Genomic DNA, 13,886 nt, shown 5'->3' on the forward strand with positions numbered 1-13,886 from the left:
TGGCTCCCCTCCTGGTATTCTCCACATCTCTTTTAAGGTTGAGAGGAGAAATAGCTACTAAGCCAGCAGACCTTAAAGCTGTTCATTCCACACATACCAGCCCACAGCCAGAGGGTAAATGCCAGCAACAGAACCTAGATGTCCTTTTCACAAAGCAACAGGTTTTGAAAAGCATGAGCTTGTTTGAGGATTTCCAGTTTAGCATATTTCTCTTTGGAAAAATAAACATACTTTCCCAAGATTCTAAGAACAATCTTATTGCAAACATAACTGTTGTTTTGTTAAGTCACTAAGCTGTGTCCGACTCTTTGCAACCCCATAGACTGTAGGCGTGCCAGGCTCCTCTGTCCATGGAGTTTTCCAGGCAAGAATATTGCTATAGGTTGCCATTTCCTTCTCCAGAGAATCTTCCCGACCCAGGGATCAAACCCACGTCTCCTGCCTTGGCAGGCAAATTCTTTACTGCTGAGCTACCAGGGAAGCCCAACCCATATGTACATGATATTAAAGACTTTTCTTATCTGAACTATACTCATAACAGAATGTTACATAGCTATTGGGACAGTATCTAAAAGGAAACCAAAATTTTATTTTTTAATTGATTTTTAATTGGAAGATAGTTGCCTTACAATGTTGTATTGGTTTCTGCCATACAACAATATGAATCAGCATTAAGTATACATATTCCCTCCCTCTTGAACTTCCCTCCCACTCCTCTCAAATTTTGTTTATTTTTTTTTAAGGTATTTGAAATACAACTTTATTCTGATTCTAAATAAAAAGGAATGGAAATGACAGTAACAAACAAGATTCCACCTCTCAATATCGTCATGTGACTATAGCAGTCTTGTATTTGAAACTCAAGGAGGAAAAAACTGTGTTCCAAAACACCTAAATATGCAGGTTCCAAAAAATGAAGGTTGTTTTTTTTAAACTGCGACATTCACTCCAAAGCCCATCCATCTCCTGCAGCATCCAAAGATTAAGCACGTGTTCTGCTTAGCTATATAATAAAGTGGCAAACACGCTGCACCACTGACATCACAGGACAGTTGCCTATAAAACTAGACTTCTGACGCTAGGCCCCAGCTTCACTTTCTCAAAGGTCATCATCTTCATCCAGGAGAGCAGTTGTCTGAGCAACCTCTAAATTGTGCTCGTACTGTGCTGCCAAGGCTGGGTCCATGACCACCTCTGGCGTGGCAAGAGCAGGCATGGTGACAAACTGCAGGTTAGGGTCTCCAATCAGTTTTCCAGCAAGCCAGAGGAAGGGCTTTTCAAAGCTGTAGTCACTTTTGGCAGAAATGTCATAGTACTGAAGATTCTCCTTTCAGTGGAAGACAATTGACTTTGCCTTAACCTTTCTGTCCTTAATATCCACTTTGTTGCCACACAACACAACTGGGATATTCTCACATACTCGTACCAGATCTCTATGCCAGTTAGGCACATTCTTGTAACTAACTGTTGATGTTACATCAGACATTTTAATGGCACACTGAGCTTGTACATAATAGCCATCTCACAGTCCACCAAATTTCTCCTGACCAGCTGTATCCCATACATTGAACTTAATAGGTCCTCTGTTGGTATGGAACACAAGAGGATGGACCTCAACACCCAAGGTAGCTACATACTTCTTCTCAAATTCACCAGTCAGATGATGCTTCACGAATGTAGTTTTTCCAGTACGACCATCACCAACCAAAACAAGTTTGAACTGAACTTGGGGTTCTCCTTGGGCAGCCATCGTGATGTTACTTCCAGAAGCATCTCTGCACCCGTCTGACTGAGGGCTGGAAAGATGGCGGAAGCACAAATTCCTGCCCCCCCAAATTTTAATATGAGAATGTTAAATGTAAAAAGTTTGTGTAAATAGTGCTAAATAAGCACTTTCATATATGTTTGTTCAGCATTTGCTTCCAAGAAGATTTTTCTGCATACCAAACAGAACCATGATTAGGTTCCCACATCTTGTTAAGGCTGACTAATGTGGACGCTGGCTCTTTTTGCATATAAACTTTTATGGGAGAAAGACTGGGATTCTGGGAAAGGCCTCTTTCGTGTAATAAGGATGCCTTATTTTCAATAGTTTCTATGAGAAAGGAAGCACAGAACCAAAAACGCAGATAGCAAGACAGATGACCAACTTCTGCAACATACAAAGGTAAGTCTAGAGCGGAAATGCCAGGGGCAACTGAAGGGGCAGGAGTGTGATCACAGTGGCTTTCAACCTCCCTCTAAGAATAAAGTGTCAAGCTTCATGTTCAAAATGGAATCATTTTCCACAGACAGTTTATTTGCAGGCCTTCCCTTTTATCTGCCAACTAATTCCTACAAAGAATGCTGAGCATGAAGAAACATCAAGAAGCAAATCCAAAAAAGTTTGGCTAAATAGTACAGTTCATCATTCTCAAGATATTTGACACTGAAGCATATTTTGTGCTTATTTTGCTCTAGCTCAGAAAAATTAATGCAAACTGTACATGTATATTTATCATGAAATATTTCAGGCATTCAAAAATATAAATAATAATAAATACCCACTTACCTTGAATCCAGTTCAAAGAATAAAATTTTATTTATCAATACCTGTGTAGGCACCTATGTAACTTTTGAAGATGGTATTCCCTTTCCTACAGGAATAAATACTATTCTGCATTAAGTATTTCACATCCCATGTATTTCTTAAAAATTACATTTCATGCCAAACATGTGGAAGTTATGTACATATGCTTTCAATTCTAAAGCTCTAGGGCATTTTTGACATTGTGCTAAAAATACCTCTTATTGCTCTAGTAAGTTATACTAAAAATATTTTTAGCCTAACATGAAGATTTCTACAGTGTATTATTTTAAATAAGTCAATTAATTGATAGTAAATATCTCAAGTTCAGCAATAAATGTAAGAAATCTGAAGATGCTAGATTAAATTTATAGTTTTTATTCTACCTTTATTTAAACTTTTTTTTTTTAATCAGCCATTCAATAGTAGAAGGAGCTTGGTCAAAGTCCATGGTGTGTATAATCAAGCAATAGTAGCCAGAATGTAATACTTTAAAAGGACTAATAACTAAGGGTGTACTCTATGCTCTTTAAAGTGGATAGAATTTCCAACGAACTCAGCCTTGTGCCTGACACTCCATGGTTATAATTAGGCATGTTTCAGAGTTGTATTAGTGCTTGTTAAGCAGCAGGGCACCATTTAATAAATTTCTGTACTGTTATAGTCATCCAAGAGGCCTGTCTGCTACACACCAAGTACTTTTGCCAGAGAGAGGTAGAACAATTGATGCACTTAGAAAGGGCATTGTTTACTGCTAGCTAGGTAAAGCACGAATGGGTCAAATGAAGCATAGTTTATTCTGTAAAAGGTCAGCTCAATGATGCATTGTTGGGAGTAGGCAGTGAGTCTAGTGATTTGGTTTTCAGTTCCCAGGACAAACACCTGGTATTATTAATTCAAGTCCACAACATTTTTATCAGAAACTGAAATCTAAGGAACTCTAAAAGCTGACAATTTGTTCACAACTCATTTGATGCCAAAACCTTATAGCGATCTGAACTCATTTAGTGGCAAATCATCACCTGCATTGACATTAAGTTATTTAAAGTCTTTATGTAAACCCATTACTGTGACTATTTATATGTTTTACTGCAGAAGTATTAATGTACTTGATTAGGGGGTTTTGCTCCAGAGACCCTGGGGGTGCTATATATTACACAGAATTACCATTTTAAAACCCCAAATCTTATGAATTCTGGAATTGGCCCTACAGGTTTAAAATTTGGGGTTGTTGAGCTATAATGGCTGCCACTGATTTAATGGCCACTATGGGCTGGACTGTCAGCCCTATTTCATTTTAGTTCCATATTGACTTATGGTTGCAAGAAGCATAGTTCTGCACCCTTATTGTTGGATTAAAATACATTGAACCTTTAATAAGACTTTTCCTGCTGCCTCTGATCACTGGGAAAACCCCAAAGCCTGACAACAGTGCTAAAAGTGAGGAAGATCAGTGCTTGTACTCTCCACCTTCAGTTCTGAAAAAATCTTCAGATGTGGGCCCATGAACTTGCCAAAAAAGGGTTAGATTGCTTCTCCAGCTATCACCCTGTCACCAAACAGTCTAAAAGAAATACCAGGGTTGTGAGTTCCTTCTCTCTACCGTGCTTTCTTTCTGCTTCCTCTTTGCCCATCCCCTACCCGACCCAAGTGGTGCGTGCTGCCTTGTGCTCAGTTGTGTCTGACTCTTTGCAACCCCAGGCAAATCCCTGTCCTGGGGATTATTCTGGCAAGAACGCTGGAGTGGATTGACATTTCCTTCTCCAGGCGATCTTCCTGACCCAGGGATTGAACCTGCATCTCCTATGGCTTCTGCATTGGCAGGTGGATTCTTTGCCACTGAGTCATCTGGGAAGCCCACCCAACCCAAGGGAGGAGGACACTGAAAAAACCACAGGGAGACTCATGCATTTGGGAAGTGCCTGCAAAAAGAAGGGAGATGATTTCCAGCTGAAGTTATGATTATGCCCTGGAATTGGTAATCTACCCTCTGTATCTGTTTGACCAGAGGAAAAGACACTGGGTGTGATGACAACAAGGACAGAATGGATAGTTGAGGAGTAAATTGCTCCTTTACTAAAGTAGTATAGCCGATGTACTCAAAGATGGCACAGTTTTAGACTTAGCCAGTATAGCATCAATTAAACTACAGTTTGTTTGTTTTTTTAAAAAACTAGTCAGATTCCCAACAGGCATGGCAAGGATGTAGGATTTTTCTTTGACCAAGTGTACAGTGAAAAAGATTATCAGACTTGGGACTTTCCTGATAAGTGTGGAAGTCTCCACACTCAGTGACTAAGACTCCATGCTCCTGATGCAGGGGGCCCAGGCCCCATCCCTGGTCAGGGAACTAGAACCCACATGCCTCAACTGAAAATTCCTCATGCTGCAATCAAGACTGAAGATCTTGCATGCTGCAACTAAGACCTAGTGGAGCCAAATAAATAAATAGTTCTTAAAAAGATAGACAGGCTGGAGCTATCTTGTGAGTACCCTACTCGAGAAGTCTTCTTGTGGGGCAAGAGGACACCAGCAACAAGTTTAGGGTCATATGGGAGAGAAGAAGGAATTGATGGACTTCAGCATACATCAGGCTAGTTTATCCCAAATCAGAGGAATAAACAGTGGACAGACAGGTCAATGATGGAGACCCCCAAAGAAACCATGTATATGCTCCATTGGACACCTGTTCCAAAGACTACAGCCACAGTCAAGGGAGGACAATAGTTTACATAAGTAAAAGGCCATTTGCCTTCTTTCCCTTCTCTGCCTCTTGCCACCACACACAGAAGAGCAAAGGACCCAGGAGTGCATGTGAGCACGTGAGGCTCCCTCTCAGGCTTCTCTCACTTTGATATTCATCATTCTCCCCATGCTGCCTCCATCCCATTCCATCCTTTCCTCCTCCCTGACAGAGAAGTGTTGTTCCCTGCTCTGTGGCTCAGGACTGAACAAAAGAACATTGTTTCTCTCAGCTCAGCAGAACAGGTTGGAATTTTCCAAAGGAACCTGACTGAAGACAAAGAGACATAAGCACAGAAAACACAAAGCCTGATAGTCAGGCTAATAAAGTACAGGTTTCCAAACCCACAATAGCTAGACAGTATCAGGCTTTCAATCACTGCACTTACCCCCTCTCTCAGAGTCCTGCCCAGAGAAATTTGCTTCAAATCATCCACAGACATTCTCTGCAGGCCTTTATCTGCATGCCTTGTCAAAGGAGGGTTTGAAATACATCCTGGCTGAACAACGGGGGATGCATACATAGATTAAGAAATAGTACATTTCCTTAGTTTTTGAGTCAGACTTGAGTGACTTTACGAGAATTCCTTCTCCTCTCTGAGCCTTATTTTTTTCATCTATATTGCGCATATTTGGTATAGCTGTGATGTGCTCACATAAATGCTTGCATATGGTAAGTACTCAGGAAGCATTTGCTCTTTTTATCATTATTCAGTGCAGGAAAACAATGCTGGGCAGTTTCAAAACCAACCATCACTGTCTTCCTTCTCGATGTTTATGTTTCTTCTCTCCATTCTTTTCACATACCTTCTACCCTCGCAGAGAGACAAAGTTTATTTCCTCATACCTGAATGCATCTAACAGGTTGCCTTACTAATTTGAACAAACGAGGTGAAATTTATCAACCCACTCACAGGTGAAGCTTGTCTTCTTAAAGTTCTAGCTTGGCATCTAGACCGTGACGACACATTATTATTACATCCCAGGATTAGCTGACTATTTCCATCCATCTCTTCTCCGAAGGAAATCTTCATTTCCAAAATCCAGGTAGTGGACTTGATCAAAGTCAGCCACTCATCACACTTTACCCCAAATCATACGGCTCATGTTTGAGCAGGTAAACCACACCCTTCTCATCTCCAGTCAGGTGTCAGAAAGACCCATGCTCAAACTTCAGTACTAAATGACTAACAGCAAGTGCTTAATCTTTCCAAGCTTTGGTTCATTCTTTATGGAATGATAATTAGAAAATCTTCCTAACAGTCTTTGAAGATTAAATAAGAAAATGAATGTTAAGTACTTAGGGTGGACACTGACCCACAGTACCACAGACACAATAAGTAATGGCCGACAGCATCATTACATGTTTATAATATCACAATTACCTTACATGATCAATTAAGTGGACAATTTATATCAAAAGATCAAAAGGGACTTTCTTTTACATAGTATTTCACCCACATAGAACCTACTGTGTAAACCAGTGGCTCTCAAACTTGTGATTCATCAGTCACCTGTTTACGATGAACCCTGATAAACCTCCTACTCACTTTAGATAGCAGTCCAAATGACACATTTATGGACCTGGTTTCCTAATTATGGTCCATCTTTATTGCCATTTCTAGTCACATGACTAAGCAGAGTCTCCCTGCATTTATTATTCTTGGAAACCTGTTGGTTAAGGGCAAATAATTTGAACAACTATTAATAGATTTACATTTTACATTCATGTATTAGAGCTGGAGCCCTCTTTGTTTCCAGCCAAAGTCCCTTCTGCAAAATAAAGCCATTTCTGCTGCATAGTAGGAACTGAAATATTCATAAAATACATAACTCTTAAACCCAGATTACTATTCATAACAAAACTGCAAACAGAGCCTTAAGGGATGCATGTGTTAGTTATTATTTCTTGGCCATTATCTATGTGTAGGCAAGCCAGTGTAGAACAAATCTCTATACTACCCTTTCCTTTGTGGTGGGAAAAGTCTACATAAATCATGTACTGGGTGACTAGGGTCATAAGCACTGATGTAAGATTACAGGGACTCAGGTGATGCTCCTGGCAAATAACTGCTAACAATTTTCTTTGGGAAACAGGAAAATCAATTGCATTAAACATTTTCATTGTAAAAAACTATTTTAATTATTAAAATTATAAATGATGTATATATTGTAGATAAAGTTCAGGTCCTCTCAGAGAACCATCTACATCCCCCTCCCAGTCCTACTTCCCCAGAAGTATTCATTGTTATTAATTAAGCATGCATTCTTCAAGATTATTTCTATTCATTTATATGCATAGGAAAGATATAGTGGTGTTTTGTGCATGGGTCTAATATAAATTTAATCATCACTGTCTTTAGACCTTCATAAACATGAAGTTTTACACATGAGACCCTAATGGCAAAAATTGCATAAATTATCCTCATTTATTTGGCTTTGTTACTTAACCTATATCTATGTAAAAATGTTAAGAATTTATCATACTCAGGGTATGTGTATATTTTACATGAAACACATGAATATTTACATTAATAAATATAAATACATTACATTAACCTTATGTTCCCCAAAGATTATGACTGATTTCCAAAATAGCTCCAGGGAGTGTTCTAAAGATTTATGACATAATTCATAAACTATTTCAGTGGTTTAGAATGCAAAAGCTAAAAGTAAAGCTGTAAGCTTTTAAATGACCAAAAAAATACCTAGATGCATAAAAGCCATATATTGTCTTTACTGGAAAATTGATTATTACTTAATAACCAGAAGGCCTGCATACAAAGTACTTGTTCAACACTAGAGAAATAATATGTGGGGATACCACTTATTTCTCAGTTACCTACATAAAACTTTAGTTTGTCTCTGTAAATGGGCTGTCATTACATGTGGAATTTTATATTTTATAATAGGAAGATCACATTCATGCTCAATAACTTTATTTTAGCAGTATCTTGAAGCTTTTCCAGCCAAACACAGAATGCACTTCTGAAATGTATGATGAGAAAGTATCAAGGAAGGATGAATTGATATGCTCACAGTTGGAAAATATTACTTGTTGTTGTAAACTGTATTTACTAATAAATTATGTCTTAAAATCTGCCAAGTTTTTAGAAATGCAATTAATATGCACATGAATAAGTATTCTAGGAACTCACCTGCACAACATTGAAAAATAGTATGAATAAAATACATAGTCAATGTAACACTTTATTTATATAACCCTACCTTATGTGTGAAGGCATCATCTGCCCTAAACATGGCTGGAATAGGCAAGGCACATTTATATCCAGCTAAGAGTTCATCCTTTCCCTACTTAATCATTCTGGTGAGTGAACAGGCCACCGGAGATCATTCTGACATTCATAAGAACCAATTAGCTTTTGCCTTCAACATGAAATCTGCTGGTTCTGAGAAGCCCTTCTAAGTAGACACCAGCTCCCAATCTCCTCTTGTAAAATGACTTTTCAGCAGATGGCAGTGCTTGAATCCCTGATGACTTTATGATGTCATTACACCAGCCCTAAATTGACATGTCTAGACTTTTAAAAATTATTAACATACAGCAACATAACATTGTGTAAGTTTAATGTGTTTAAGGGCGTTAATTTGATAATTTATATATTGCAATATGATTACTACCATACCTTGAGCCAACACCTCCATCCCGTTACATAATTATCATTTGTTTTTTGTGGTGAGAACATTTAGGACGTAGGCTCTTAGCAATTTTGAAGTATGTAATATAGTATTGTTGACTATAATCACTAAGCTATGCATTCAGTCTCCAGAACTTGTTGTTGTTCAGTCAGCCAGTCATGTCGGATTCTTTACTCATCTGCTAGTTGCAAGTGTGTTTACTTAGTACCTTACTTTGTACCTTATTTTATGAGAGATGATAAGCAGTGAATATGTTTAAGCCTCTATTAAGCTGTTAACCACAGTTGAGCTTAAGCATAACTGATATAAGATTATAGATTGCTTGGGGTTAACTCAGATTTTCCAAGCTCACAAGGAAGATTCAGTACTCCCAATGATATTTTCCATATTAAAGAACAGGCTATGAAGAGAGAGAATATAAGACAAGGTGATTTAGTCAAGGTGTTATATTTACCCTCCAAATTAATTCAGTAACAGCCTCAGGATAGATGGAATTATCTCTGAAGTCAACTCCCCCAAAACATTTAACATCCTTTCTACATTTTGTTCTTCTGCCTAAACAAATAATTGTGATGCTTGTGAGAAACAGTAGGGGTTTTTTTTGCCAGTTTTTCTAGCTGAGAATAGATGCAGAAGATTCCATTTGATAACATTCCTGAGATCAACTCAAAACCCCAGGTTTAAATATTTATATTTAATTTTTTGTGTGATTATATGAGAGTGAATTGTATGAACAAAATGTGGAAGTCACTCCTGTTTTCTTTTTAACTTCTTATCATTACTTTTGGTGTTCTTAATAGCTGTGAATCTCATCTTTTCATATTTTGCATTCCACAAGCTATTTTATCCACAATGATAAAATAAACACGTATCTCTTCTGAGATTCATATTTTTATGTCCGCAGACATTCTCCTTTATGTTTGTAAATGTATCAGGAAAAAAATTGCATTTTTCTACTTAGATTTTACTTAAATTTCGATAAGTGGCATGTACACTTCAGGTTGAAGACTGCTTTTCTGTTGCATCCAAGAAACTGGGTTGAGAAATAACCAAGTAGATACTATAAACTGTCTGAAAGGCAACTTGAATCATCTCAGAGCCAGTCTATTTGTGTTGGCAAACTGTATGTGATTTTGAGCAAATATTAGTTAAGATGCTTCCAAGTGGAAGTAAAGTTAAAAGTGACTTTAAAAATAACTTATTTTTATCACACAACAGAAGCCCAGAAAGCTTTAAGCTGACTTTCCTGCAGTTTCTTGATCTTTATCCTCCTTGTCACAAGTTGGTCTCCTGGGCACCAAGCATCACATAATCACTTTTAAAAACAAAAAAGCTGGGGATGAGAGGCTAGGAGAAACTTTTCTTTCTTTTCTTCTTTCCCAGAAATCCCCAGGAGACTTCCCCTTGCATCACAGGCCAGAACTGAGGTTGTAAGAGAGGCTGAGAAAGCAAGTACTCAGTATTTTCTGCTCTGCTGTGGGAGGCGGTTCTGCCAGCCAGGAAGACAAGGGAGAGGAAGTTGACCTTGGGAAGGCAGCCAGCAGTGTCTGCTATGGGGCTTATAGCTGTGGTCACTGCATGTGTCTTGCTGGTTTCTAACGGCCGATGAGCTAAAATACAGAGTGTGCAATGTCACAGGGAGTAGCAGGAAGAGGAGAGTGGAAAATTCATGACTGGTATAGAAAGGCAGTCTGATGAACTGGTAGCTTGCAAGAGTCAGAGAAGTTGTAAACTCTCCCTAATCCACAAAACCACTCAAGTCAGTAGAAGAAATCAGTCAGAGTAATCAGCTGAATAGGCTTCCCAGGTGGCAGTGGTAAAGAGCCCACCTGCCATTGCAGGAGATGTAAGAGACGAGTGTTCGATCCCTGGGTCAGGAAGATCTCCTGGAGTAGGAAATGGCAACCCGATTCAATATTCTTGCCTAGAAAAGTCCAAGGACAGAGGAGCCTGGGGGGCTACAATCCAAGGATCACAGAGTTAGACACGACTGAGCGTGCGCACACACACACACACACACGCGCACACACACACACTCACACACACACACACACACACACACAATCAGCTGAAAACTGAATACTAAATACTATATACTGAGTGTTCCCTGGGAAATCCTTACTGGATCTTTTCCCCACTCTCTGAAGCCACACAAATACTGAAAGTGATTTTTCTGTTGGAATTTTCCCCTCTTAATGGTTGGCCTGGAAGTTTACTCACTTTTTGTTTGTTCACATATTTTTATTCACAAAGTTCTTGTGCCCTGCTGGAGGATCAGTTTTAGTAGGTAAGTTAGGAATGCAGTTAGAAATCCAGAAGCCAAGGGACAGAGCATAATATACTCTGTTATTAAAGATAATAATATGATATCTCACTGGTATTTATTAATGTGGACACCCTCCCTTAGAGAATCCAGAGAATGATGCCATGCCAGATTTTTGTAAAACTCAGTAGAATTCCATCTGCCCAGCAGCTTCAATGGTGCCATTCTCAGTATTTCCATTAAAACAGAACAGTTAATGCATAGCCCTGCAAGAGGGGGATTGACTGGTCATTGTACATTGTAAATTGCAGACAAACATCTTTTGTTGTTGCTGTTAATAGAAACATGATAATAAACATCCTAATCAAATTTAAAAGGCAAGCATTTGAATATATTTAATTAGAAGGACTAGTGCATACTGCCACATTTAGTCAAATCTAGAGTTCCCGTTTCAAGCTTAAATCATAAATGTGGGCATTATTGCTTTTTACAATACACCATTGATAAAACACCAACTTTAAAGCCAATTAAAGGTTGGCAATCTTCCTACCATTGGCAAAGTAACACTTGTTAACAGTTCCCCTTGTGACACGTTTCAGCATAATCACTGATTTCTGGAAACCTTATTTAGCACTTACGGATATTTTGAAATCTCTAATGAATTTCTTTTTATAGACATTTTTACATTTTACTCTAATTTTTTAAAGGTGTTCAGGTAGTTTAATTTTATACACTCAGATGGTGCATGTACCGAGATATTTATATGGGGAGGACAAAATGTTAGAGTGTAGAACTATACTCTATAAATATTGGTTTGCTCATATTACTCAAATTTTAATGGTTCCAATTCTGAAATTCAATTATACCCAAATTCATTCAGAAAAACTTCACATTAGAATCTGGATATGCATACATTGTTCTTTTTAATAAATTACAAGTTGTCATTTAAGAATTGGATGATAATTTTTTTTTTCACAGTTGTTTACTCCAAATAAGTGTTTTGGAGGCTAGTAAAACCTTCCTTTTTTAAAAATTTCATATGGAAATAATTTGATAAACTTGGCAAGGATGTAATAAACAAATGAACTATAGACCATTCAAGTTATTTTAGTCTTGACTTACTAGCAATGAACAGAGAACTAGCTTTCACCAACTAAAGAACAGCTTGATTACATGGTACGCACATGCTAATGGGAAAATGAATAATAGCAGTTCTCACTTAGGTTTTGTATTCCGGCAAGCTTCAAAAGGTTATATTAATTCAAGATGACACAATGCATCCAGATACTCAATATCAGAAATTCAACAACATTAAGACAAGATTATAGAAGGCATCCTGATAGTTAGTATTAGAAACAGACAATATTGACACAAAATAATATAAAGTATCCAGATAGTGACAGTAAATTGATTCAGGTAGAAGTGATCTTCACAAAGTCAACAGTCTTCAGAAGTTACTTACATCATTTTTGCTTTTTGTCATCTGCATGAGTGTGCATTGCATCGCTTCAGTTGTGTCCAGCTCTTTGCAATCCTATGGACTGTACCCGGCCAGGCTCCTCTGTCCATGGGGTTCTCTAGACAAGAACACTGGAGTGGGTTGCCATGCCCTCCTCCACAGGATCTTCCAGCCCAGGGATCGAACCCACATCTCCTACGTTGTCAGGCAGATTCTTCACCACTGAGCCATCAGGGAAGGTCCCACTGTCAGTTGTTGAGGAATATATATTTTTTTAATTAGAGTAAATTTAAAATTTAAACTTAAATTGCAATTTAAAAGTTTTAAAATGATGTTGATAGTAGTGAAAAATCAGAAACAACCCACATAAATAAAAATTAGTTAGATTTAATAAATTATCTTTAAATTGCCATGGCAGGAACAATTAGTTGTCCACCCATGTCCTTTAACCTTTTTTTATTTATTTTTTTAGTAACAACCTGATTTCATTCCAGGTATTCAGGGTGGTAATGCACCCAGAAAAAAAATCTACATTTCTAGCTGACCTGTGAGTTAAATGTAGCCTTGTGACTAAGTCCTGATTAGCGAGGTAGAAGCAGAGCTGGGCTTCTGAAAAGACTCCTTCAAAGCACTGATTCAGGAAGAGCTGATCCTTTTGCACTTCTCCCTTTCTCCTTTCTTCCGGTGTTGGACTCTAGCAGCTCACTTGGATCATGAAGTGACACTGAGGATGGAAGCCCCACACAGAGGATGAAGGAGCAAAAAGAGAAAAGAAATCCACATCTTGCAAACTTGGTGGGACATGCCAGCTTCATGTGGAAAGGGAAATGGCAACCCCCTCAAATATTCCTGCCTGGAGAATCCCGTGGACAGAGGAGTCTGGCAAGCTATAGTCCATAGCGTCACAAAGAGTCGGACACAACTGAAGCAAATTGGAATGCACACATGCCAGCTTCATGGGCATGGAAGCTGTGATGTTACAAAGGACCTTGCTCGGAAGGACTCTGTGTTGGCTAATTTCCTATTGTCGCTATCCTGAAATTCTTAATAACTGTGTCTTTGAACTTGTGCTTTGTAAATGAGGTCTGATAGAATGATGGAGCATGTGTGTGAGAAGAGGGTTACATGCAGTATGCTTGGTTGCTAGTCCTTGTTGCCCCATTTACATGAGCCCCGTGAACTCAGAAATCCTGTGG

The 13,886-nt window shown here is 38.4% G+C and overlaps 1 pseudogene; it reads right to left on the minus strand.

The window, feature by feature from the left end:
• Window positions 1-1,099: 1,099 nt before the first annotated feature.
• Window positions 1,100-1,750, minus strand: LOC128046619 (GTP-binding nuclear protein Ran-like; annotated as a pseudogene).
• Window positions 1,751-13,886: the final 12,136 nt, after the last annotated feature.

The sequence above is a fragment of the Budorcas taxicolor genome, chromosome 4 (assembly GCF_023091745.1).
Source record: "Budorcas taxicolor isolate Tak-1 chromosome 4, Takin1.1, whole genome shotgun sequence".
Classification (NCBI taxonomy): domain Eukaryota; kingdom Metazoa; phylum Chordata; class Mammalia; order Artiodactyla; family Bovidae; genus Budorcas; species Budorcas taxicolor.